Below are 23951 nucleotides of genomic sequence, written 5' to 3' on the forward strand. Positions count from 1 at the left end.
CTAGTTGGCAGACTGCCCTTTCCCGAGTCGAACCCTGGCAGTGATGGTCGGACAATAGTGTCTCCTCTGTCCCGGAGCTTTGGGGGCGGGGGGCAACTGTTGCCACCCAGCCCCGCAGCCCTGTTTGTGTGGCCTTGAAGTTCTCCTCAGGTTGCGTGTTGGCCGCTCTCACCTGGGTCTGAGGAGATCCCGCTTGCCGCGAGATGGCAGCCCGCCGGGGGACGCGCGGGGCTCTCACGGGCTTCCGGGGTGGGCGCAGCGACGGGGAAGCAGGGAAATCCTCCTCTGGGAGCAGAGCGCCAACCGCCTTGTTCTAGCACTTTCTGGGGATGCGCTGCCAGAAGAAGGCTGATGTAGCTGTCTGACATAGACTGAGCCAGTAGGTTCCCGAAGGAACGCCCGGAGGGCCGGGTGCAGGTGTGATCTCAGTCTTTTCATCACAATGGAATAATTAATTCTCACAGCCCCACGATTGTTTAGAATAAGTTGGGAACGGACTTGGGTCTTGCCACAGTGCTGACTGCAGAAACGGATCAAAGTTACTCTAACTGTTGTAATTCCAACACGGAATTGGTACAAGCAGGAGACCTGGCCAAATTGTTGCACAATCATATATATATATATATGTATATATATATCCCCTCCAATGAAAAGGCAAGAGACTCTCCTTATTTATATATGATATAATTCATTTGTCATTTTGTATTTAAATATATATATATTATACACACATATATAACATATATATATAATTATGTGTTTAATTGAACGGGAAGGTACAGGGTTGCATGGAAGAGCTGATATGGTGACAGGAGAGGACAGGGACACACAAAAAAAACTTGGGGCCAGGTAAGGAAATGTTTGCCTAATTCAATATATAGTAGCCTCTGGAACTTTCATTGTTAGGGTGATAAAACATCTTGTGTGCAGTTTCAGTAATCGCAGTTATTAATTGTTGGGTGTAGCGTCAACCAAATTAATTGTGCGCAATAGTTTCCATTTGTTCTTACATTGAAGTGGATGTATGCAGAGTCAGGTGACCATCATTATGTGGTTGATCTTGGTTGAATTAGGTCACCTCTCCCGGCCACCTGTTTGTCCTAAGTCCCGTGTACTCATGGAAATCCAACGTAGCCCAAACATTTGCATCCCTTTGTGCTTCTCTAAAAATGAACACAAGTTAACTCAGCGTATCCCCAAGCACTGATTGAAAGGGAGCTAAGGTTAGTCTCCAAGGTGTTACATCAGAAGTAGGCTTTGACTAGAGGTCTATTTCTGTATAGATTAGTTCTAAAGTGAAAATTGGTTGTAATATATTTCTATTGATTTCAAGTCTATTTTTTACTTTTAATATGAATTTTGTGGCAATAAAATATGTCTATTCGAAGCATATGATGAATTCTGATAAATAATGACGACTGACCCAGTATATAACTCCTCAAATTCCACTTATGCTTTCACCTGAAACTACTAAAAAAAAAAAAAAAAGGAAAAAAGCTAATCCCATTGTCAGCTGAAGAGGTCAGTGGTTGAAAATATGCCTCATGCCTCATATTGAGGCCCTGAATTTGATACACCCACTATCCATATACTTCGTGCTTATTCTAGAACTTTACATATGTGAAACTATGTAATATACACATGGGTTTCAGTCGGCATGTTTTTGAGATTAATTCATTTTTATATGTTTTTGGTGGTTTAGTTTTAGTTTTTTTTTTTCTTTTTCTTTTTGGGCCACACCTGGCGATGCTTAGGAGTTACTCCTCGCTCTGCACTCAGGAATCACACCTGGCAGTGCTCGGGGGACCATATGGGATGCCAAAAATTGAACCTGGGTCAAGCCGAGTGCAAGGCAAACGCCCTATTGCTGTACTATCTCTCCAGCCCTTGGTTTTGTTTTATGAAAAGAAAATAACATTTGAGGGGCTGGAGCGATAGCATAGCGGGTAGGGCGTTTGCCTTGCATGCGGCCAACCCGGGTTCGAATCCCAGCATCCCATATGGTCCCCTGAGCACCGCCAGGAGTAATTCCTGAGTGCAAAGCCAGGAGTAACCCCTGTGCATCGCCGGGTGTGACCCAAAAAGCAAAAAAAAAAAAAAAAAAAGAAAAGAAAATAACATTTGATTGATTGAGCCACACTTGATTTATGTATTCATCTGCTAGTAGGCATTTGGGTGGTTTTTATTTTTATTATGAATAATGGTATCTTGTACATTTCAGAGAATGTGTATTTCTTTGTTACCTTAGAGAAGTAAAGTAGGTCATCTGATGTATAATTTCAATAGCCAGTTCATACTTCCTCAATGACCAGAAAGTAAACATTTGATGTTTATGGGTCCTAGGGTCTCTGAAACTCCTTCAGTCATCTACTATAGTTGTAATCAGCTATAGACTTTCACACTATAATTATAATTGAATGAGAACAGGTGTGTCCCAACACAACTTTATTTACTCAAAGTGCTGAAGCTGAGAAGCTGAGAGTTTGATACTGGTTTCTGCATGGGCTCTGAGCCCAACTGGAGATGGCCCTTGGTGCCCCTCAGCACCCCGACCTTGCCCCCAGCACTGAACCATCGTGTTTTCACAACCAGACTAAGTATTAATTACTTAGAGTGGTCCCGAGCCACAAAGTAGTATTGGGGATACATCCCCTCCAATGAAAAGCTTTTTTTTTTTTTTAAATTTTATTATATTGAATCACCATAAAAAAAAAAAAGCTTTCAGGTATAAGTCTCAGTCATATAATGATTGATACCCCATCCCTTCACCAGTGCACATATTCCACCACAAAAAAACCCCAATATACCCCCCGCCCACCCAGCCCCTACCTAAGTAGGTAGTGATCTCCATTTTATTCTCTATACTTTGAATACATTCAGTATTTCAATAGAGAATTCACTATTATTGTTTGGAATTTTTCCCCCAACAATCAGGCCTGCTGAAAAGGCATCATTTAATAATTTCTTTTCATTGCTGGTAATGAAGATTATATGAGCTCGCGCAGCAGCCGCACAATTTTGAATTTCTGATGTTTTAGTTCAGTTCACAGTCTAGATGCATTTCTCTGAGAGGCTGCTTTGGGTGCCAGAATGGGTTAGAAGACCTCTTGGATCATAGTCATTAGGAGCAGAGGGTCTGTTTCGAGAGCAGCACTCCGGATCTTATCTGAGCCAAGGGCATGCTGGTATCGCCCCCTTACCATGATCTCCTATGAGCCACAACATTGCAAAGTTCCTACCTCTGGGTGGAAGTCTTAGGGGGTGGCTCTCGCCACGTGGATGATGCCGCCACCGCCATTTTCCACACAGAAAAACAGGGTGGAGAGGGAAAATACCTCCCCGGGTGGCACATAGTCGTAGTACAGCTCACAGTCTAGATGCATTTCTGTAAGAAGCCGCTCTGGGTGCCAAAATGGGTTAGAAGACCTCTTGAATCATAGGAGCAGAGGGTCTGTTTCGCGAGCAGCATCGAATGAAAAGCTTTATAGTGAAAGTAGGTGTGAGAATGCCTAAAAGGAAAGGAAGGAGGGAGGAAGAAGGAATCAAAGGGAGAGGGCAGGGGAATGGAGGGGAGAGGAGGAGTGGAAAAGAGAAACTGTCTGCATAGAGGTAGATTATGGGGTGGAGCAAGGAGAGGGAAACTGGGGACATTGGTGGTGGGACTATACACTGGTAAGGCAATGGGCACTGGATCTTGTATGACTGAAATCCAGTCATTAACAACTTTGTAATTATGTATTTCATGGTGATTCAATGAAAAAAGGGGGAAACAATAGGTGTGATTTGATGATTCATGGTTTGCTAACTCTTGGCATCCAAAGTTGTAAAGATTTACTTTTGTTTTTGAACACTTTATTATGATCTTTTTTTATAGTTATAGATCAATTCGGAGTTAATTTTTATAGATTGCTTGATGTTTGAATCAAGGCTCATTTTTTGTAAATTTTGCTTTTCTTTTTTTTTTAAACGTTTTTGAAGACTTCTTTTCCACTTTGAATTATTTTAGTATCTTTATTTTTTTATATTTTATTTTTTTGCTTTTTTGGGTCACACCTGGCATTGCACAGGGGTTATGCCTGGCTCTGCACTTAGGAATTACTCCTGGTGGTGCTCAGGGGACCATATGGAATGCTGGGAATTGAACCCAGGTCGGCCGCATGCAAGGCAAATGCCCTACCCGCTATGCTATCGCTCCAGCCCCATGAATTATTTTAGTATCTTTATTAAAAGCAATTGACCATCTACATATGGATCTATTTCTGAACTCCTTGTTTCTATTGCTTTTTATCTACATATTTATCCTAATGTCAATATCTCATGGTTTCTTTATTACCATGGATTGTAGGACTTGAATTGAGGATATAGATCTTTCTTTTTTTTTTTTTTTTTTTTTTTTTTTTTTTTTTTGCTTTTTGGGTCACACCTAGCAATGCACAGGGGTCACTCTTGGCTCATGCACTCAGGAATCACCTCTGGTGGTGCTCAGGGGACCATATGGGATGCTGGGATTTGAACCCAGGTCGGCTGCGTGCAAGGCAAACGCCCTACCCGCTGTGCTATCACTCCAGCCCTGAGGATATAGATCTTTCAACCTAGTTCTTTTTCAAAATTGTTTTGCCTATTTTAGTTCCTTATTTATATATGATATAATTCACTTGTCATTTTGTATTTTAAAAAAATGAGGTGGGTTTGAGCATTGTATAACTGAGACTTAAACGTGAAAGATTTGTAACTTTCCACATGGTGAATCAATAAAAGAATTTAAAAAAATGAGGTGGGGGCGGGGGAGGGGGGAATGAGATTGGGAGGTGGGAGGGATACTGGTTTCACTGGTGGTGGAGAATGGACACTGGTAGAGGGAGGGGTGCTCAAACATTGTATGAGGGAAACACAAGTGTGAAAATGTGTAAATCTCTTACTGTACCCTCATGGTGACTCACTAATTAAAATTTTTTTTAAATTTTTTTAAAAATGAGGTGGGGGATTGTAGAAATATTACAGCAGATTAGGTGCTTGCATTGAACATGGCTGACCTGGATTCAATTCCTGGCACCTCATCTGGTCTCCTGAGCCCTCGATGAATGATCCCTGAGTGCATAGTCAGAATTTAGCCCTAAGCACTTCTGAGTGTGGCCCCCAAACAAACAAGCAAAGAAAAAAACCCTCCAAACAACTGAAGTGGTATTACACTGATGCAGCCCAGTGTAATAGTAGTTGGTTTTGTGGGGGGAGGGGAGCATATCTGGTGGTGCTTGGCAAATAGTAACATTGCGGGATTGAACTTTAGTTGGCTGCGTGCAGGGCTAATTCCTAACCCACTGTACTAACTCTCTGGCCCCAAGAGTTGCTATCTTAATAGTCTTCCAATTCATTCATAGTCCACACTCTGCTATAACATGGTATTTATCATGTATGTGGATCACAATCACGATCACGAAATCCCGTTAATCGTCGTGTTGCTCGAGCTGTCTCAGTAACCTCTACATTTGTCCTATCCCTGAGATTTTAGAAGCTTCTCTCTTCTCAGCTTTCCCAGTGATGCCACATTGTAGGCTCTTTCAGGGTCAGGGGCATGAGATTCAGCTGGTTACTGGCTTTGGCATATAGATACACCATGGGAAACTTGCGAGGCTGTCCCATGTGGGCAGGAAGCTCTCAGTAGCTTGCGAGTTTCTCCCAGAAGGAAAAGTAGGTTATAAGATATTGCGCGCGTTTCTGGGAGCTTGCTTTTAAGTCTCTGGATGTTGGCTGTTGATGGGATTACACACACCTGGGTTCTCTGCCAGTACCTTTATGCGTGAGACTTGTCTGAACGTGTGGAGAGGGGCCTTGAGCTACCGGGAGTTCTGCTCGGGGCGGGGAGGGAAGCTGGAGCCCATCCCCTCCAAGGGGCCCCAGGGAAGACAGCCAGGCGTGCAGGCAATATATGTGGATAACTTTTATTAAAAATATGGATAGTTGGGCCGGAGCAATAATATAGAGGGTAGGGTGCTTATCTTGCTCTTGGCTAACCCAGGTCCAATTCCCCGTATCCCATATGGTCCTTCAAGCACTGCCAGGAAGTAAAGTAATTCCTGAGTGCAAAACTAGGAGTAACTCCTGAGCATTGACAGGTGTGCCCCAAAACAAAACCAAAAAATTATAATATATATGAATATTAATCTCTCCAAATGTTGGGTCTGTAGACTAGCTTTTATTATTTTTATTTTTTATTTTAAAATATTTAGAATATTATTTAGAAAAAAAATAGGCTTGCTTTTTAAGCCCATGTTCTCCCTGGAAGATGTATATCTCTTGCTGTTTCTGTGTCTCTTTGCGTGCTTATTTCCACTCTGGAGAAGCCTGTGTTCTCTCGAACACATATTTCCCCTTTCTTTGTTTTCAAATCTTTCTAAGCAAACTCCAATTAATGGAAAATATCTTGATTCATATATAATTTAAAAATGTTTGTCTCGATCAGGCTCGAGAGATAGTACAGTGGGTGAAGTGCTTATCTTGTATGCGGATGACTTGGTTTGATCCCTGGCACCACATTATGGTCCCCTGAGCCTTCAAGAGTGATCCCTGATTGCAGAGCCAGAACTAAGCCCTGAACACTGCCAGTTATGGCCTCAAAACCACATATATACAGTTACATATATACATATATATGTACACATACATATAGAGAAACTGAAAAACAAAAAACAAGCTACGAATTTTGGGTTTGTAACAATAGGAATGAATCAGAGACAACTTTTTCAGAAAGAAGGGTATAACTGTTTGTTTTTCCAACTAAAATAGAAGATTCATTACCAAAAGAAAAAGCTGATGGTGTAGCCTTAGCAAATAAACTTGAAAAAAAAATTCAAGGATAGAAAATGAGAAAAAGCATAATTATATAAATCATGAAAAGCTCTTCATCCAAATTACTATTTTGTGTATACTGTGAATTCATAATCTTTTATGAAAACACAAAAATATTTTTTCCCAAGAAATTATGACCAATCTAAAGCCATTGACAATCAATTTAGACAATCTAATTGCCATTGACAATAAGATATTTCTATCTAATTATTTCCCCCCGCAAGAATGTCCTTTTGGAGAAATAATTGATTCAGTCTGAATAAGAAAGACCAGCTTAACCTAACCTGGAACACCACATATTTGAAGGGAGGGGAATTAACTTGACCAGATAGAAAATTTTCTGTACTCTGCGGGCATATTTTTAAACTATCAAAAGCTATGAAAGCATTTTGAATTTTTTTTAAATGGACAAAATTTTCTGTCTAAATGTGCATGACACTCAAAGCATATAAAAGCAATTGTCTACAACAAAAATTGAAATCCCTTCCTCATAAGTATACATCATCAGACTCCCAAACCTAACTGAAATCCATTCTTCATAAGTAAACATACTCAGATCCCCAAACCTTCCTAGAAAGTGTGTCCTATTTGCTTGTTGTACCCATGTACACACAGATGCATACTTCTATACCTTCTATACCTATCGCTATATCACTGTCATCCCATTGCTCATAGATTTGCTCGAGCGGGCACCAGTAACGTCTCCATTGTGAGACTTATTGTAACTGTTTTTGGCATATAGAATACGCCACAGGTAACTTGCCAGGCTCTGCCGTGTGGGCGCGATACTTTCGGTAGTTTGCTGGGCTGTCCAATAGGGATGGAGGAATTGAACCCAGGTCAGTCACGTGCAAGGCAAACACCCTACCCGCTATATATACAAGCTTTATTACATGTATGGGCTCACTTGATTACTGTATTTACCAAGTCATGATAAGTCTTACAGCTCTTTATGTCAGCACTGACGTAACTCATAAAACTGCCCTATAAAAAATTGTGGCTACATAGTAATTTATTCACTCAGTTCCCATCTGGGAGACATAGAGTGATGCCCTTTTTTCCTGTTAGAAATGCTGCAACATCACGTATCATCTAAATCTTATTGTTTGAGTTCTCTAAGTTAAAGACCTAGAAATGAAAAAAGATCTCAGCTCAGTGGCATCTGTATATTAAATTTTGACAGTCTTTGCCAAATGGTGAATTCATGGAAGTAGCTCTTGAAGGGAAGTTCCAGGAAGAAAGGACAAAATTATTATCATTTGCTTTTCAAGTAATAGAAAACCACACAAATTAACTCAGCCAAAAGGGCAAAATACTGAGAAATCACAGGCTTTTGTAACATACGGGGATGGAGAACTGACAAATTGTTGGGATTCTTTCACCGGCTAACCTCTGTTATGGTTTCTGGTTTTAACAGCCATACAGCCGAGGACTATCTCAGAGCTTCTATATTTATTTATTTTAATTTTTAATTTTTTTATTGAATCACCATGTGGAAAATTACAATGCTTCAATGCTTTCAGACTTAAGTCTCAGTTATACAATGCTGAAACAACCATCCCTTCACCAGTGCCCATATCTCACCACCAAAAAAAAAAACAAACAGTACACCTCCCATCCCGCACCCCCCCCCCACCTTGTAACTGATAAATTTCACTTTACTTTCTATTTACTTTGGTTACATTCAATATTTCAACACAAACCTCACTATTATTGTTAGGAGTACCCCACTAGAGTCAGACCTGTTGTGAAGAGACATGAGGTTTTGGATTTCTGTACGTTCGCAACTAAATCCAGGGAGATTTCTTCCAGGTATTGGATCATTGCAAGCTTGTAAACCCCATCTGTGGTCCTCATAATATGGCGGTCACCACAACCTTCACCCCCGGCAGGGAAGAGGCAAGAGAGAGAAATACCTTTCTCCTCCTGGGGGGAAATACTTATCATTTGCTTTTCAAGTAATAGAAAACCACACAAATTAACTCAGCCAAAAGGGCAAATACCTTTCCCCTCCTGGGCCACGGCTTAGTTCTCAGTCTGGAGACATTCTGCGAGGAGCTGCCCATGCCAAAACATTTAGCTGTCGGGGCCGAAGTGATAGCACAGCGGGTAGGGCGTTTGCCTTGCATGCGGCCGACCCGGGTTCGATCCCCGGCATCCCATATGGTCCCCCAAGCACTGCCAGGAGTAATTCCTGATTGCAAAACCAGGAGTAACCCCTGAGCATCGCTGGGTGTGACCCAAAAAGCAAAAAAAAAAAAAAAAATTTTTTTAAAAAAATTTAGCTGTCGTCTGGAGTCATGCTCGTGCAGCTGCGGAGAGGCCGCACACATGTGCGGCCCCTAGGATCACATCTTGGCAGCCAGAGCTTCTGTATTTATATTCCTGTCCACTTAGATCAATTGGATCTGCAGATTTGAAAGAGAATCTTCCTGATTTCAGAGGGAATCTAGCAGGTAGGGAAGTATCTTGTAGTAGCCCCCCCCCCCCACACACACACACAATTTCCACACTGTTGTTTCCTCTTGTCTTTAGACATTAGGATTGAGAGTAAACTACAACCTTTGTACCTAATGTTAAAAAGAGAACTTTTTAACATCCTCAGACAGAGGGACAGCCTAAGTGTTAAACCTTACTGCTCTGAGAGTTACAAAGGACCCAATTTGGGGTCAGAGCTATAGTAACAGGTAAGGTGTCTGCCATGCACTTTGCCAGCCTCCGTTCAATCCCTGGAACCCCATCTAGTCTCTTTTTTTTTTTTTGCTTTTTGGGTCACACCTGGCGATGCACAGGGGTTACTCCTGGCTCTGCACTCAGGAATTACCCCTGGACGTGCTCAGGGGACCATATGGGATGCTGGGATTTGAACCCGGGTCGGCCGCGTGCAAGGCAAACGCCCTACCCGCTGTGCTATCTCTCCAGCCCCGCCATCTAGTCTCTTGAGCCCCACCAGTGTGATCCCTGCACTTGGAGCCAGGAATAAATCTTTTTTTTTTTGGGGGGGGTTGTACTCTTGGAAGTCCTCGGGGGATCCTATGGGATGCTGGGAATCAAACCTGGGTTGGCCGCATGCAAGGCAAATGCCCTACCCTCAGTGCTATTGCTCCAGTCCAGGAATAAATCTTGAGCCCATGAGAGTGTGGCCCAGAAACAAAAACCACCAAAAACAAAAACCCAACCAACCCACCAAACTAAAACCTCGATTTGATTTTTTTTTTAAAAGATGATCAAATTGCTTCAATTTTTCATTGCAAAGTAGCATTTCCTAGTGTAGTGACCAAAAATCCTGTGCATTTGGAGGAACACAGAGGGGTGGGGTGGAGACGGAGGCTCTCAGGTGCTGACAGCTTCTGCTGGTTAACAGAGAAATCCTGCAGACAGTGTGGTCCCAGTGCCACTGGCCCTGGTGGGTCATTCAAGGCCCGGGCTCTTTGGCTCTGCCCCCCCCCACGCCCTGATGGCAAAGCGGCCTCCCAGCCAGGAGTCAGGACACCTGGGCGATGGGGCAGCCGCAGCCATCCCTGGAGCAGAGAGGACAGGTATGTATTCGAGGTGAAGACTGGGTCACCCCCAGCCTCAGGTCAGGAAGCCACGTATAAGACTCGGAGTGACTACCCGGTCACCATTAGATGGCTTCAGACTAGGCAGATCAGGGGAGCCTCCCGCAGGGAAAGAAAATTGTGGCCATTGGCAGCAGTGGATCAAGGCAGTTGGTTGTTGGTGCTGGGTCACTGGCAACCTGAAGCAGTTGCTAAGCAACGGCCACAGCCAGAAGGGGAGGCCCGCCCACCTTCCTTGGGAATGCTTTACTCCGTTTCCAGGAGGACATGGTGACATGACATGGAGACTCTGCTTTTTATTCCTAACCAACCTTTCATTATCAAAATTAAAAAAAAAAAATGGGGGCCATGCCATTGGTGCTCAAGGGACCATGTAGGATGGCAGAGGTGGAATCCAGGTTGACCTCATGCCAGGCAAGTGCCCTAGCTTCTGTGCTATCACTTCAGCACGGACTGAAATGATTCCAAATTTTTTTGGGGGGGTTACCTGGGGTCAAATCCAGGATGAAGTCCCTTCCCTGCAATAAATAAAAAATATTTATTTATTTATTTATTTATTTATTTTTGCTTTTTGGGTCACACCTGGCGATGCACAGGGGTTACTTCTGGCTCTGCACTCAGGAATTACCCCTGGCGGTGCTCAGGGGACCATATGGGATGCTGGGATTCGAACCCGGGTCGGCCGCGTGTAAGGCAAACGCCCTACCCGCTGTGCTATCGCTCCAGCCCCAAAAATAGTTATTTATTTTTTAAAGTTACGAAGCTTTCAGGTTTAAGTCTCACTCATACAGTGATCAAACACCCATCCCTTCACCAGTGCACATGTTCCACCACCAAGAACCCCAGCATACCTCCCATCCCACCCACCCCCAACCTGGTGGCTGATGATTTTCACTTTACTTTCTCTTTACTTTGATTACATTCAATATTTCAATAGAAAATTCACTATTACTGTTTGGAATTTTCCCCCAACAATCAGACCTGCCGAAAAGGCATCATTTGATAATTTGTTTTCCATTGCTGAGAATGAAGAGCATATTGCAGCCCCGCGGTTTTGGATTTCTGGTATTTTAGTAATTAAGTCCAGAGAAATTTCTGCCAGAAGTCGCGTCACTGCAAGCTCGTACCTCCGGTTAGTGGGCTCTATAAGATGGCGGTCGCCATGCCGCCACCAAAAGGAAAGGTTGAGAGAGAAAAACCTTTCCCCTCCCGGGGCGGCATGGCGCCTTAGCTTAGTTCACAGTCTAGAGGCATTTCTGCAAAAAGCCGCTCTGAGTTCTGAAAGTAGTTAGTGGAACTTCAGGATCATAGTCTTTTAGGAGTGGAGGAGCTGTTTGTTGCTTGCAATCTTTTAATTTTTAAAAATTTTTTTAAATTTTTATTTATTTATTCATTTATTTTTAATTGAGTCACCGTGAGAACAGTTACAGGGCTTTCAGGATCAAGTCTCAGTCATACAATGATCAAACACCCATCCCTTCACCAGTGCACATGTTCCACCACCAAGAATCCCAGCATACCCCCACCCCGCTCCCCCTCTGCCTGTGTGGCAGATGATTTTCACTTTATTCTCTCCTTACTTTGATTACATTCAATTTTTGACAGAAAACTCACTATCATTATTTGGAGTTTTCCCCCCAACAGTCAGACCTGTCGAAGTGACATCATTAGATTGTATGTTTTCTATTGTTGGTAACAAAGAGCATATGATGTTGCACGGACGCGAAAGCGGCCGCCCAGTTTTGGGATTCTGGTATTAAGTCCAGAGGTATTTCTGCCAGCAGCTGCTGCGTTCCGAGATTGGTTTGTGTGCCTCTGTGATCATGGCTGTTCAGGAGCGAGGAACTGTTCGTGGGCAGCCACTTGGGGTCTCATTTGGGCAGAAGACAGGGCCGGTTCTGCCCCTCCCCCCGCCCCATCTCGAGATTCCACATGTGTCCCATCACTGCAATTGGTTCTGAACGGTGGCAGTCACCATGCTGCCGCAAAGGGGAAAAGGCCGAGGGACAGAAACCCTTCCCCTCCCAGGGCTGCACGGGGCTGTAGCTTAGTTCACAGTCCAGGAGTACCTCTGCCAGCAGCCGCTGCATTCCAAGATTGGTTTCTGTGCCTCTGGGATAATGGCCGCTCAGGGAGGGCGGAGCCATTCCTGAGCGATTTTTTTGTTTGTTTGTTTATCAGGAAAGGTCGCTTATGGGGCCGTGCGATTTGGAGAGATGTCCCAGTCCCACATACCGGAGCCATGTTAGTAGAAGCTCAGTGTCGCTGGGACTCCATCTGGAGAATGCAGGGACGCTGCACCTTCTCCCTCTGGCACTCTGGTGTTGTTGGCTCAGTCTGGGGTCCGGAGCATTCTCTGGCTTGCGATGCCCGCCGGCCCGGATCCTTCACTGCTAGGTGCAGCAAGATGGCACCGAGGGCGGGTTGAGGGCGGGACTTCCGGCGGCAGGGGCGGGCTGGAAGCTGGGCGGGCGCCGCCCCGCTCCAGTTCCTCCACGCAGTTTTGAGAGAGTGTCCCAGTCTCACATACCGGAGCCATGTTAGTAGAAGTTCAGTGTCGCTGGGGCTCCATCTAGAGAAGGCGGGTTGGCTGCACCTTCTCCGTCTGGCACCCTGGTGATGTTGGCCTGGTCTGGGGTCCGGAGCATTCTCCGGCTTGTGGTGCCCGCCGGCCCGGATTCTTCATTGCTAGGTGTGGCCACAATCTTTTAATTTTTTAAAAGATTTATTTTTTTAAAGATTAAAAAAATAAAAATATTTTTGTTTGGGGGCTGGAGTGATAGCACAGTGGGTAGGGCATTTGCTTTGCACCCGCCTGACACAGGTTCGATTCCCAGCATCCCATATGGTCCCCTGAGCACCACCAGGGGTGATTCCTGCATGCAGAGCCAGGAGTAGTAACCTCTGTGCATCGCCAGGTGTAACCCAAAAAGCAAAAAAATGATATATTTTTGTTGGGGGGGAGTGGTCACACCGAGAGGAGCTCAGGATTTACACCTGGCTCAGTGCTCAGGAGACCGGTGCAGTGCCAGATTTGAACCCTGGCCGGTCATGTGCAAGGCGAGCTCATTGTTCCAAAAGGTGCTTTTGGAATGATGACTTTTGGAAACAGATTGCCTCTAGAATGGTACCAGGCGTGAGAAACTTCTGGATGTCCAGAGAGCAGAATGCCACCGTGAGGAAGTTGTTGCTAGGCCGGCTTGGATAGATTTATAAGACATTTCCATATTAAGGCTCTGTTACACACGCTCAATTATTCTCTCCTCTACCGTGATACTAGGAAATGCTGAGTACTTTGTGAAAACCTCGTCTTTCCAGATATTCTAAAGTGTCCATTATGTGAGCTAAAAGCAGAGGTAAGCAAAATGACACATTTTGCAATGACCTTTTTATTCAAATTCATAAATTTATTCACATTCACATTCAAACTGTTTGGGCAAGCCAAATCACCTCTTTGAGCACACATTGTGTTTATGCACTGGGTTGGGAAGGAAAGAATAGAAGAAAAATGCAAAGGGCTCTCTGCCAGTGCATTTCTGTATTAGGCAAGGCTAGCCATTATTTCTTAAGCTCATATATTTTAATCACTGTATCACTGTCATCCCGTTGTTCATCGATTTGTTCGAGTGGGCACCAGTAACGTCTCCATTTGTCCCTGTCTCGTGCTACTGTAGCCTGATGGCATATTGGGGGGGCTCTTTCAGGGTCAGGGGAATGAGGACCGTCATTGTTACTTGTTTTTGGAGTATTGAATATGCCACGGGTAGCTTGCCAGGCTCTGCCGTGTGGGGCAGGATACTCTTGGTAGCTTGCCGGGCTCTCCGAGATGCACCTAAAGGACAAATCTACAACACTTGCTTTTTCTATTTTTTTGGGGGGGGGGGCACGTTCAGCAGTGCTCAGGGCATATTCCTGGCTTTGTGCTCAGGGGGCCATACGTGGTGTCATGGATTCTACTGGAATCAGCTGCGTGCAAGGCAAGTGCCTTTCCTGCTGTACTCTCTTTGGCCCTTCGGTCTTTCTGGATTCATCTATGATAAAAGGATATGGGTGTTAAACATTTTGTATGTTTTATGTTAGTATAGGTAGGGCATTTGCCTTGCATGCAGCCGACCCAGGTTCGATTCCTCTGCCCCTCTTGGAGAGCCTGGCAAGCTACTGAGAGTATCTTGCCCACACAGCAGAGCCTGACAGTGACATGTTTTATGTTAAAACTCCTAGGAGAGATTGTCTCCTGGACAGTAGTCAGAGATTTGAGGTCTCTGAGCCAGAGAATTAGTTTTGTTTTTGTGGTCACGCTCGCAGTGCTTAGGGCTCACTCTGGCTGTGCTCAAGGGCCTCAGCGACCCCCAGAACCATGTGTGTTGCCAGGGATCAAACTGGGGCTGGCCACAGGAGAGCCAAGTGCCTTGCTTCCTGTACTGTCTTCCTGGCAGTGTTCTTTTTTGGTTTTGTTTTGGGGCCACATCTGGCGATTCTCAGGAGATGCTCCTGACTCTGAGCTCAGGGATCACTCCTGGCGGTGCCTGGGAGATTGTATCTGATACTGGGGACTGAACCTGGATTGCTCGCGTGCAGGGGAATTGCCTTACCTGTTGTACTATTGTGCGCGTTCCCCGAAATCTCTCTGGCCCGCGGAGAGACAACAGTGGAAAGCGCTCCTAACTGAGTGGGTTTCGTGAGTGGTCCCGACCTGAGAACAAAACTGGTGAGGTTAGAAAGAAGGAGGCTCAAGACAACACATGCTGATCAAGAGCATGTTTATTACCAGTCAGGCTGGTTTTATACCTTTCTTAGCAGGGGGTTGGTACATGAGTTGTCAATCATCAGGGAAGTGTCTTCTCAGACCAAATAAGGAAAAGTTCGGGGTGTTCTTTGGTGGGCTACAATATTCTCTAAGAGTCGGTTGAGAAATAGTGGGGAGGGGGAAGGAGCAGTCACATAGACAAGGGTTTATCTGGCAGGAACATCTGTCAGGAACGTACAAGGTTTCGTAAGCTAGGGTATGGCTTTTACTGTCAAGGAAGGTACTCTTCTCTACGGGCCCTGAGGGTCTCATGGTTAATTGTCCTGGGCTACTTTTACTTCTTGAGTTTAGCTATTTCCTTTGTTACAAGGGCACCTGTGCCTCAGGTTATGCAAACGCTGGTAATGGAATTTTCCGGTTTGTACAGAGTAAAGGTTGAGGGGCTCCCTTTTGTTCAGGGTCCTAAACAGTCCCCAACACTTTTTTGGTTTTGTTTTGGGGCGATTCTTAGGAGATGCTCCTGACTCTGAGCTCAGGGATCATTCCTGGCGATTCTTAGGAGATGCTCCTGACTCTGAGCTCAGGGATCATTCCTGGCAGTGCCTGGGAGATTGTATCTGATACTGGGGACTAAATCTGGATTGCTCGAGTGCAGGGCAATTGCTTTACCTGTTGTACTATTGTTCTGGCCTGAGAATGTTCTTTTTTTTCTTTTTTTTTTTTTTATGCTTTTTGGGATATACCCGGCAGTGCTTGGGAGACCATTTGGGATGCTGGGGATCAAACCTGGGTTAGCCATGTGCAAGGCAAACGCCCAACCCACTGTACCATCACTGTGGCCCCATAAAATGTTCATTTAAAAAATATATTTCACATAACTTTTTTTTTTTTTTTTTTGCTTGTTTGGGCCACACCTGGTGCTGCTCAAGCATTACTCCTGGCAGTTTTCAGGAAATGCCGGGATCAAACCCAGGTCAACCACATGCAAGGCACATGCCCTACCACTGTACTATTGCTCCAGCCCCAGTTTTTACATAAACCCTTGTGTGTTGTTTACTCAGAACTGCTGTGTATGAAAAGCATTTGAAAACATCTACTCTTAATTAGATGCCTGACATATTTAAATGAGATAGTTAAATCACACTTTGTAATATATATCTTAGCTAAAGTTCATAGAGTATGTTCTCTTTCTTGGGGGGTGGGGGGGCAGTAAGGGTTGGACCACACCCAGTGGTGCTCAGGGATCACTCCTGGTGGTGATTAAACCAGGACTGGACAGGTGCAAGGCTAATGCCTTAACCCCTATACTGGAAATACTGTATTTTGGAAATGGAATTGCAAACCATTTCTGTGTGCAATAAATAATCTTCTGTCTATACTCATTCAATGCATTGGAGGATGGGGAGGGAAGCAGATGCAAAGATAATATGCTAATATGTTCATACTTGCATCATTCAGACAAAAACAGTTTTTGGCATGTTACATGCATTTTGTTTTACTGTTTAAAACTGTATAAAAAAAGTATATAAAAAAGTATGTAAAAAAGTGTGTACAAGTGGCCGGAGGGATTCAGGGAAGTTGGTGGTGGAGAATGGGCACGGGTGAAGGGATGGGTACTCGATCATCGTATGACTTAAACGTAAGCACGAAAGTTTGCAAATCTGTAACTGCATCTCACAGTGGTTCATTAAGAAATATGTTTAAAAGAAAGTGTATAAAATACCCAAATGAATATTATTTTTGCACCAGTGCGTCTCTAGATGGTAAAGAGGTTGCCAAGGAACGGCAAGGTCGAGTTAGTCTACAATATACACAGATTAGAGAGGGTAGCACCTTTTGCGGAAAGTGGGCCTCCCGACTGGAGCGGTAGCACAGCAGTTGGGCGTTCGCCTTTCTTGTGGCTGACCCGAGTTCGATTCCCCCGCCCCTTTCGGAGAGCCCGGCAAGCTACCGAGAGTACCGAGCCCGCACAGCAGAGCCTGGCAAGCTACCCGTGTGTGTTGGATATGCCAAAAACAGTAACAATAATTCTCACAATGAGAGACGTTAATGGTGCCCGCTCGAACATATCGATGAACAATGGGATGACAGTGACAGTGACAGTGGGCCTCCCGGGGCCAGAGAGATAATGTAGCAGGTAGAGCAGTTGCCTGGCATGTGGAGGACCCAGGTTTGATTCTTGCATCCCATTTGGTCCCTTGAGCACCTCCAGGAGTGAGTTTTGAGTTCAGAGCCAGGAGTAAACTCAGAGTCACACTCAGTGTGGCCCAAAATCCAAAACCAAACAAACAAAAGGAAGTGCATTTTTTGTGAATAATTTCCAGTTTGCTTTGTTTTGGGGTCACACCCGGGGATGCTTAGGGGTGACTCCTGGCTCTGCACTCAGGAGTCACTCCTAGTGACGCCTGGGGGACCCTGGGGGATACTGGTGATGGAACCCGATGGCACAGAGACAGCTGTAATGTCTCTCCAGCTCCCTCTGTAAATAACTTTTCATATGAATTTGTTCTGTCATCTCTAAGCACAACATAGGCATACATTTATTCACTGGACTTTGGTGGAGAGAAAGGAGATGGGAAGTTTCAAGGCCAGAATGCTCATCTTTCAAACATACCTCAGATAATAACCATTGCAGCATGTATACTGTTTGATTTACCAGTACTCTGTACATGGTGAAAAAGTAAGTCATTATTTGAAATCTAATATATCTGAATGCGCAGAAATGCATAAAGTGAGTTAAAGGTAGAGATGGTATCACTGTATCAGTCATCCCCTTGTTCGTCAATTTACTTGAGCGGCCACCAGTAACGTCTCTGTTATATTCAGCCCTGAGATTTTAGCAGCCTCTCCTTACTCGTCTTTCCCAATGACTGGAAGCTCTTTCAGAGTCAGGGGAATGAGACCTGTCGTTACTGTTTTTGGCATATTGAATACACCATGGGTAGCTTGCCAGGCTCTGCTCGTGCGGGCAGGACTCTCGGTAATTTGCCGGGCTCTCCGAGAGGTATGTATATATCTCTTACTGTATTTGGGATATGAATACACCACAGGGAGCTTGCCAGGCTTCCCGAGCAGGTATTAGACTCTTGGTAGCTTGTCAGGTTCTCCAAGAGGGAGAACTAGGCTATTAGAGAACTAGGCTTCCAGGAGCTTGGTTTTATAGTTTCTGGATATTGGACATTGATGGGATTACACTGCATCCCGGAAGAGAGCGACACAGTCTCTTGCCCCCGTGCATGGCTGTCTTCACCAGGGCCCCTTGGAGGGGACGAGATGTGTTTCCCCCCCACCCCCCCGCCCCAGAGCAGAGCCTCGACAGTTGAAGACCTCCGGGACCCAGCCACAGCCATGCTCAAGGCCACTCTCCACATGTTAGGATGAGCCTCACACATGAAGGAACTGGCAGAGGAAACCAGGTGTGAGGGACCTGGGGCTGAGATCTCCAAGGCTGCTCGGATTGGGACTGGGCCTCTTCCACCCAGATCCCCATTTTCCAGTAGCTAGGCAGTCACACCCAGAAACTGCCCCCGGTGCCATGTAATCCCATCAATGGCCAACATCCAGAGACTATAAAACCAAGAGCTGGTAAAATAGTATAAATGTTCTTTTTGTTAAAGACATATAGGGTGTATTTTGGAAACAGAATGGGCACATACCTCTCCAAGCAGGACATTGCTGGTTCCAGAAGGAGGGAGAAGGAAGTGCAGAGGGCTCCCTGACACTCTGTGCAGAATCAGACAAGATAAATTATCCTCTTGGTCTATGTAGTTTATGTCGTACATAGTAAAATTGTGTACATTTGGAAGGTACAAAGAAGTTTAGATTTTATATCTAATCCTTCTGGACTGGAGCAATAGCACAGCGGGTAGGGCGTTTTTTACCAACCCGGGTTCGATTCCTCCATCCCTCTCAGAGAGCCTGGTAAGCTACTGAGAGTATCCCGCCCGCACAGTAGAGCCTGGCAAGCTACCCATGGCGTATGCAATATGCTAAAAACAGTAACAAGTCTCACAGTGGAGACGTTACTGGTGCCCGCTCGAGCAAATCTATGAACAATGGGATGACAGTGCTACAGTGACAGAGCTACAGTGCTGTCTAATCTTTCTAGATGTGAAAGAAGCTCAGAGCTCGGCGCTGGCTCATGTGGTAGAGAATATGCCCGCGTGTACAAGGTCTGGGTCTGACCCCTGGGACCGCATGGCTCATGGGGACTGCAGGGCTCATGGGGCCCCATGCTCCAGTTAGGCCCACGTGGCTGGGCTTAGCATCCCATATGACAGTAGAGCTACTGATTTCCAGTGTCACTGAGGGTGGCACCTATGTAAAAAAAATTTTTTTAAATGGAGCCAGACAGAGATTATAGCAGGAGAGAGATTACAGCAGGTAAGGTATTTACCTTGCATATGGTCAACTGGGTTTGATCCCTGGCACCCCATAAGGTCCCCAGAGCACTGCCAGAGCTGACTCCTGAATGCCAGATCAGGAGTAAGCCATGAGTACTGTCAGGTATGGCCTAAAATTAAAAAAAAAAAAAAGAGTAGTATGACAGAAATTGTCAGTGACCAATTAAGGTCCAGAGAGTTGTCACAGCGGTTAAGGCACTTGTCTTATATGCTGATGACCCTGGTTCGATCCCGGGCATGCCTTATGGTCCCTTGAGCACCATCAGAGTGATTCCTGAGTGGGGAGATAGTGAACACTGCCAGAGCATCACCCCCAAACAGAAACAGACCATTTTTCTGTTATTTGAATTATTGACACTAGGCGGGATTTCTGGACTTCATCATTTCATCAGAGAAAAGGCCAAAGAGGGAGAAGAGGAAGGATGGAGGAAGACTCTGCTAGCATTTCTACATTTTGAGGGCGTTTGGGATCATAGCCAGCTCTCAATGTATATTTTTTATAAAGTGCCTGAGTGTGGCAAGAGAAAACAGACACTTAAAGCTGTTTCTCCGGTTAGAGGAAATAAACTTAACACTGTCTTCGTGGCTAGAAGCTTGCACTTAGCCGACAAAAAGTCCGTAACACAGCACTTGCTTCTGTAAACGTGCCTTCGAGGATGTATAAGCAAACCCTTACCTGCAGAGAGCTTTTGTGCTTTTTGGTTTTGGGGGGCCTATTTTGGTTGGCTGTTTTCAGGGCTGTGCCCCGTGATGCTCGGGTGATTTCTGGCTGTATGCTCAGGGATCCCTCCTGGCGGTACGAGGCAGTCGTGAAGCCATTTTGCAGAAGAGAAGTCTCCTCCGGCCTCCCCTTGCGCTCAAGAGGGAGGGCCAGCACTCAAGGTCACTGCCTCATTCCAGCAAATGTTTCCCTGAAGATAATTGTAAGATGGGAGGTCCGCTGGTAAATGCACGTACAGGATGTTCTAACCGCCCGATTGTGCTCTGTGTAGCAGGAGAATAGGAATGTGTGGGAACGTACATCTGCATCTGCTGGAGTCTAGATAAGACTGAAATATAGCCGCCACGGGTAAGGACCAGATATGTCCCATTTTGATATATTGTATCCTGTTAGCCTGAAAAGAGCATTTTCTGTTTGTCTTGCCTGTGCTCGGGCTTCCACGTCTCTGGGGCTTGTGAACCCGCGAGGCTCAGTGAGCATCAACCCTGCTTCTGCGCTTGGTCTCTCTGTGTCTCTGTGTGACTCCGACGTGGGGAGGTCCGGCCAGGGCCCACCTAACAGAGGTGCTTAGGGGACCGTAGGTGGTGCCCAGGGATCAAACCAGGGTCAGCTGCGTGCAAGGCGAGCGCCCTCCCTGCTGTACTCTTGCTCTGGCCCCTGGGGCTCAGCTTTTGGCGGAGACGCCTCTGGTCCAAGTGATGTCGGTGGATCCCACGGGTGGCTTCTGTGAGGCGGGGAGGAGACAGTCACTTTCTCCTGATTCGCCTCTGCCACCCCAGGACCAGCCAGGAAGACTGGGACTAATAAAGTCTGTGATGAGCCCCTGCCAACCCCCACCAGGTGGCCGTCAAGCCACACCTGACATCCGCTTGGTCTTCCCTGCACGCGACTTGATCCCCACCACCTGATTTCTCGGGGAACCACAGACTTGGGTTGCAACAAGATTTTGCTCTTTGCAGGGAAAGGAGAAATCAGTCCCACGCCTTACCCAGGGTTTCGGGGCTCTTATCTCGCCTCGCAGAAAAGAATTTTAGGAGTAGACAAGCAGTGAAGTAAAACAGATTTTATGTGGAGGATTGTGAAGGGGAGGATGGAGGGAAAGTGGGAGAGGGCAGGGGTCAGGAGCACAGCTCCCTGTTCTCCAGGGCCTGAGAAGTCTTGGGTGGCCTTCAGACCGGCTTCTCTGTGCATGCTCTTAGGCTTGCCTTGGCCTGGAGGTTTTCTGCCAGCGGTTCAATCAGGTATTGTCATAAAGGAACCTCTTTGAAGTTTCCAGAGAATCTCCTTCGAGTCTTTGATCGCTGTTCCAGGCTCTGCCGAAGTCTGTCACCCCTGTAGGGGTCCTGGCTTCTCTGGGTCCATTACTGGGGAAGCCTCAGTTCCTGTTTTCCCGAAAAATGGGCTTTTGTGCAACTTCAAGGTTCTTGATCCTATAATTTTCCAGGAAATTCACTGCCATTGCTTTGAGAGGGACCTTCTTTATCTACCTGCCTGCACCATGAGTGTGGAGTTTAATAAAGCTGCCTTCTGAGAATTCCCTGCTGCCTCGGTTTCTCGCAAAAGCACCCTGCAACATGATTTCATGGTAGCTCACTTATTTTGCAAAGTCTGTTTTTTTTTTAAAAATGTCTTGCGACAGTGGCGTATGATGGATGCCACGTGACACAACCACAGATAGCATTCAGAATGTCCTTGACGTGGTTGTAACTCTCTTCCTAACATGACGGGCTCCAAATGGGCTCATATCCTTGAGATAATCTCAAACGTACCTGGCAGATGCCACGCATGAGAATTTCTGCGTCGGTACTTTTCCACCAGAAGTCGGCCGATGCCACCCGTCAGTGACCTGATAATACAGGGGGCTCTCGTACTCGGGGCACAGTCTTCCTCGCATAAGCCCCGCTGGGACCACTAGCTGCCAGAACTACACCACGCCCAGAGCATGCTGCTTGGGTTACCCGCTTTGGCTCTTGGTGAGAATTTCCACAACAGCGTGCTTGGGGCACCTTCTGCGATGCCAGGAACTGAACCTGGGCCAACTGCTCACAAGACAAGCTTCTTGCCGCCTGTGTACTGTCTCTCTCTGACCCCCTTAAAGATGGGCTTGGTTTGGGTTTGGGGGTCAGACCCAGAGATGCTCGGGGCTTACTCCCGACCCTGTGATCAGGGATCACTCCTGGTGGGCTTGGGGGATGGGCTGCAGGGAATCAAACAAGGCAAATGCTCCCTCAGGCTGGTTTTAAAGAAGACATTGCCCACCTGGGAAGGTGGAAACACAAAGGAAGGGCACTTTTTTTTTTGCTTTGTGGGTCACACCTGGCTATGCACAGAGGTTACTCCTGGCTCTGCACTCAGGAATTACCCCTGGCGGTGCTCAGGGAACCATATGGGATGCTGGGAATCGAACCCGGGTCGGCCGCGTGCAAGGCAAACGCCCTACCTGCTGTGCTATCGCTCTAGCCCCCAGGAAGGGCACTTTTGCGTGTTGCCAGAGTCCAGGAAAAGGGATGAACAGGGGAAATTGGTCGTTTAAGTAGCTGTGACTTCTTAATCCCCAGCAGAGGAAGGGGAATAATGACCATATGAAAGTGGCCTTTGAAGTGTGGGAGTGTGTTGCTCACTTGGGGGGTAGCAGCCAACAGACCCAGGAAACTCTTGAAAGCAAAGAGTTGTATTGTGACAAGAAAGGAAACAGGGATAAACCTCTAAACGCGGCCGCGGCTGTCCCAATATTCTTTCTTACCCTTTTCTGAGAATTTATGAGGCAGGCAGGTAGATAGGGGTCTGTGGAAATAATGGAAGTCAGATATGATGGAAAGGAAAGAAGTCACTGGGTCGCCAGCACTTTGGCCAACAAAAGGAGGTGCAGATTTGGGAAGAGGAGATGCCAGCCCCGCACAGGGCCTCAGGGAAGCTTCCTCAGGAACAGGAGACCCTCCTGGTAATTAGTAGGGTAGAAGACCCCGCCCAGACAGTGTTTGGCCAGCGCTGAGCCCCTCTGCAGAGAACCCCAGGCCAGGCAATTAGGAGAAAATCCCCTTGTGCCCCTTCCCGGAAGCCCTCGAGCCTCTCTACACCGCCCCAGGGGAGAAACTTTATTGTCTCACAGGCGCCTGCCTGTTTCTCCCTCCCCTTTTAATAAAATTTCTCCACTTCACCATTTGTCTCCTCTGGATATTCCTTCCTGCAAGGGTAGAGGGGAAGGCACCTGGGAAAGCAAGGGGGGCTGAGCCTTTCCTTGCAAAGAGCAGCTGCCCACCCCACAAAAAAAAAAAAAAAAAAAAAAAAACCCAGCTTGGGTGGTAGGGACCAGTTCCCAGCTCCCAGTGGGACTCTGGCCGCCCAGCACTCTCTTCCCGACTCTCCCCTGCTCTCTCCGACTCTTCCTGATTCTCTCGGACTCTCCCCTTCTCTCCCCTCTCTCTCCGACTCTCTCTTTCCTTCCCCCCTCTCTCCCCTTCTCTCCCCATCTCCCCTCCTCTCCCCCTCTCTCCCCTCCTTTCCCCCTCTCTCCCCCCACTCTCCCCCTCTCTTCCCCCACTCTCCCCCTCTCTCCCCTATCCTCCGCTACTCTTCCCTACTCTCCCTCCCTCTCCCCTGCTCTCCCCTCCTCTCCTCCTCTCTCCCCTTCTCTCCCCCCTCCACTCCTCTCCCCTTCTCTCCCCCTCTCCCCA

Source organism: Sorex araneus, chromosome 4, assembly GCF_027595985.1.
Source record: "Sorex araneus isolate mSorAra2 chromosome 4, mSorAra2.pri, whole genome shotgun sequence".
Lineage (NCBI taxonomy): Eukaryota > Metazoa > Chordata > Mammalia > Eulipotyphla > Soricidae > Sorex > Sorex araneus.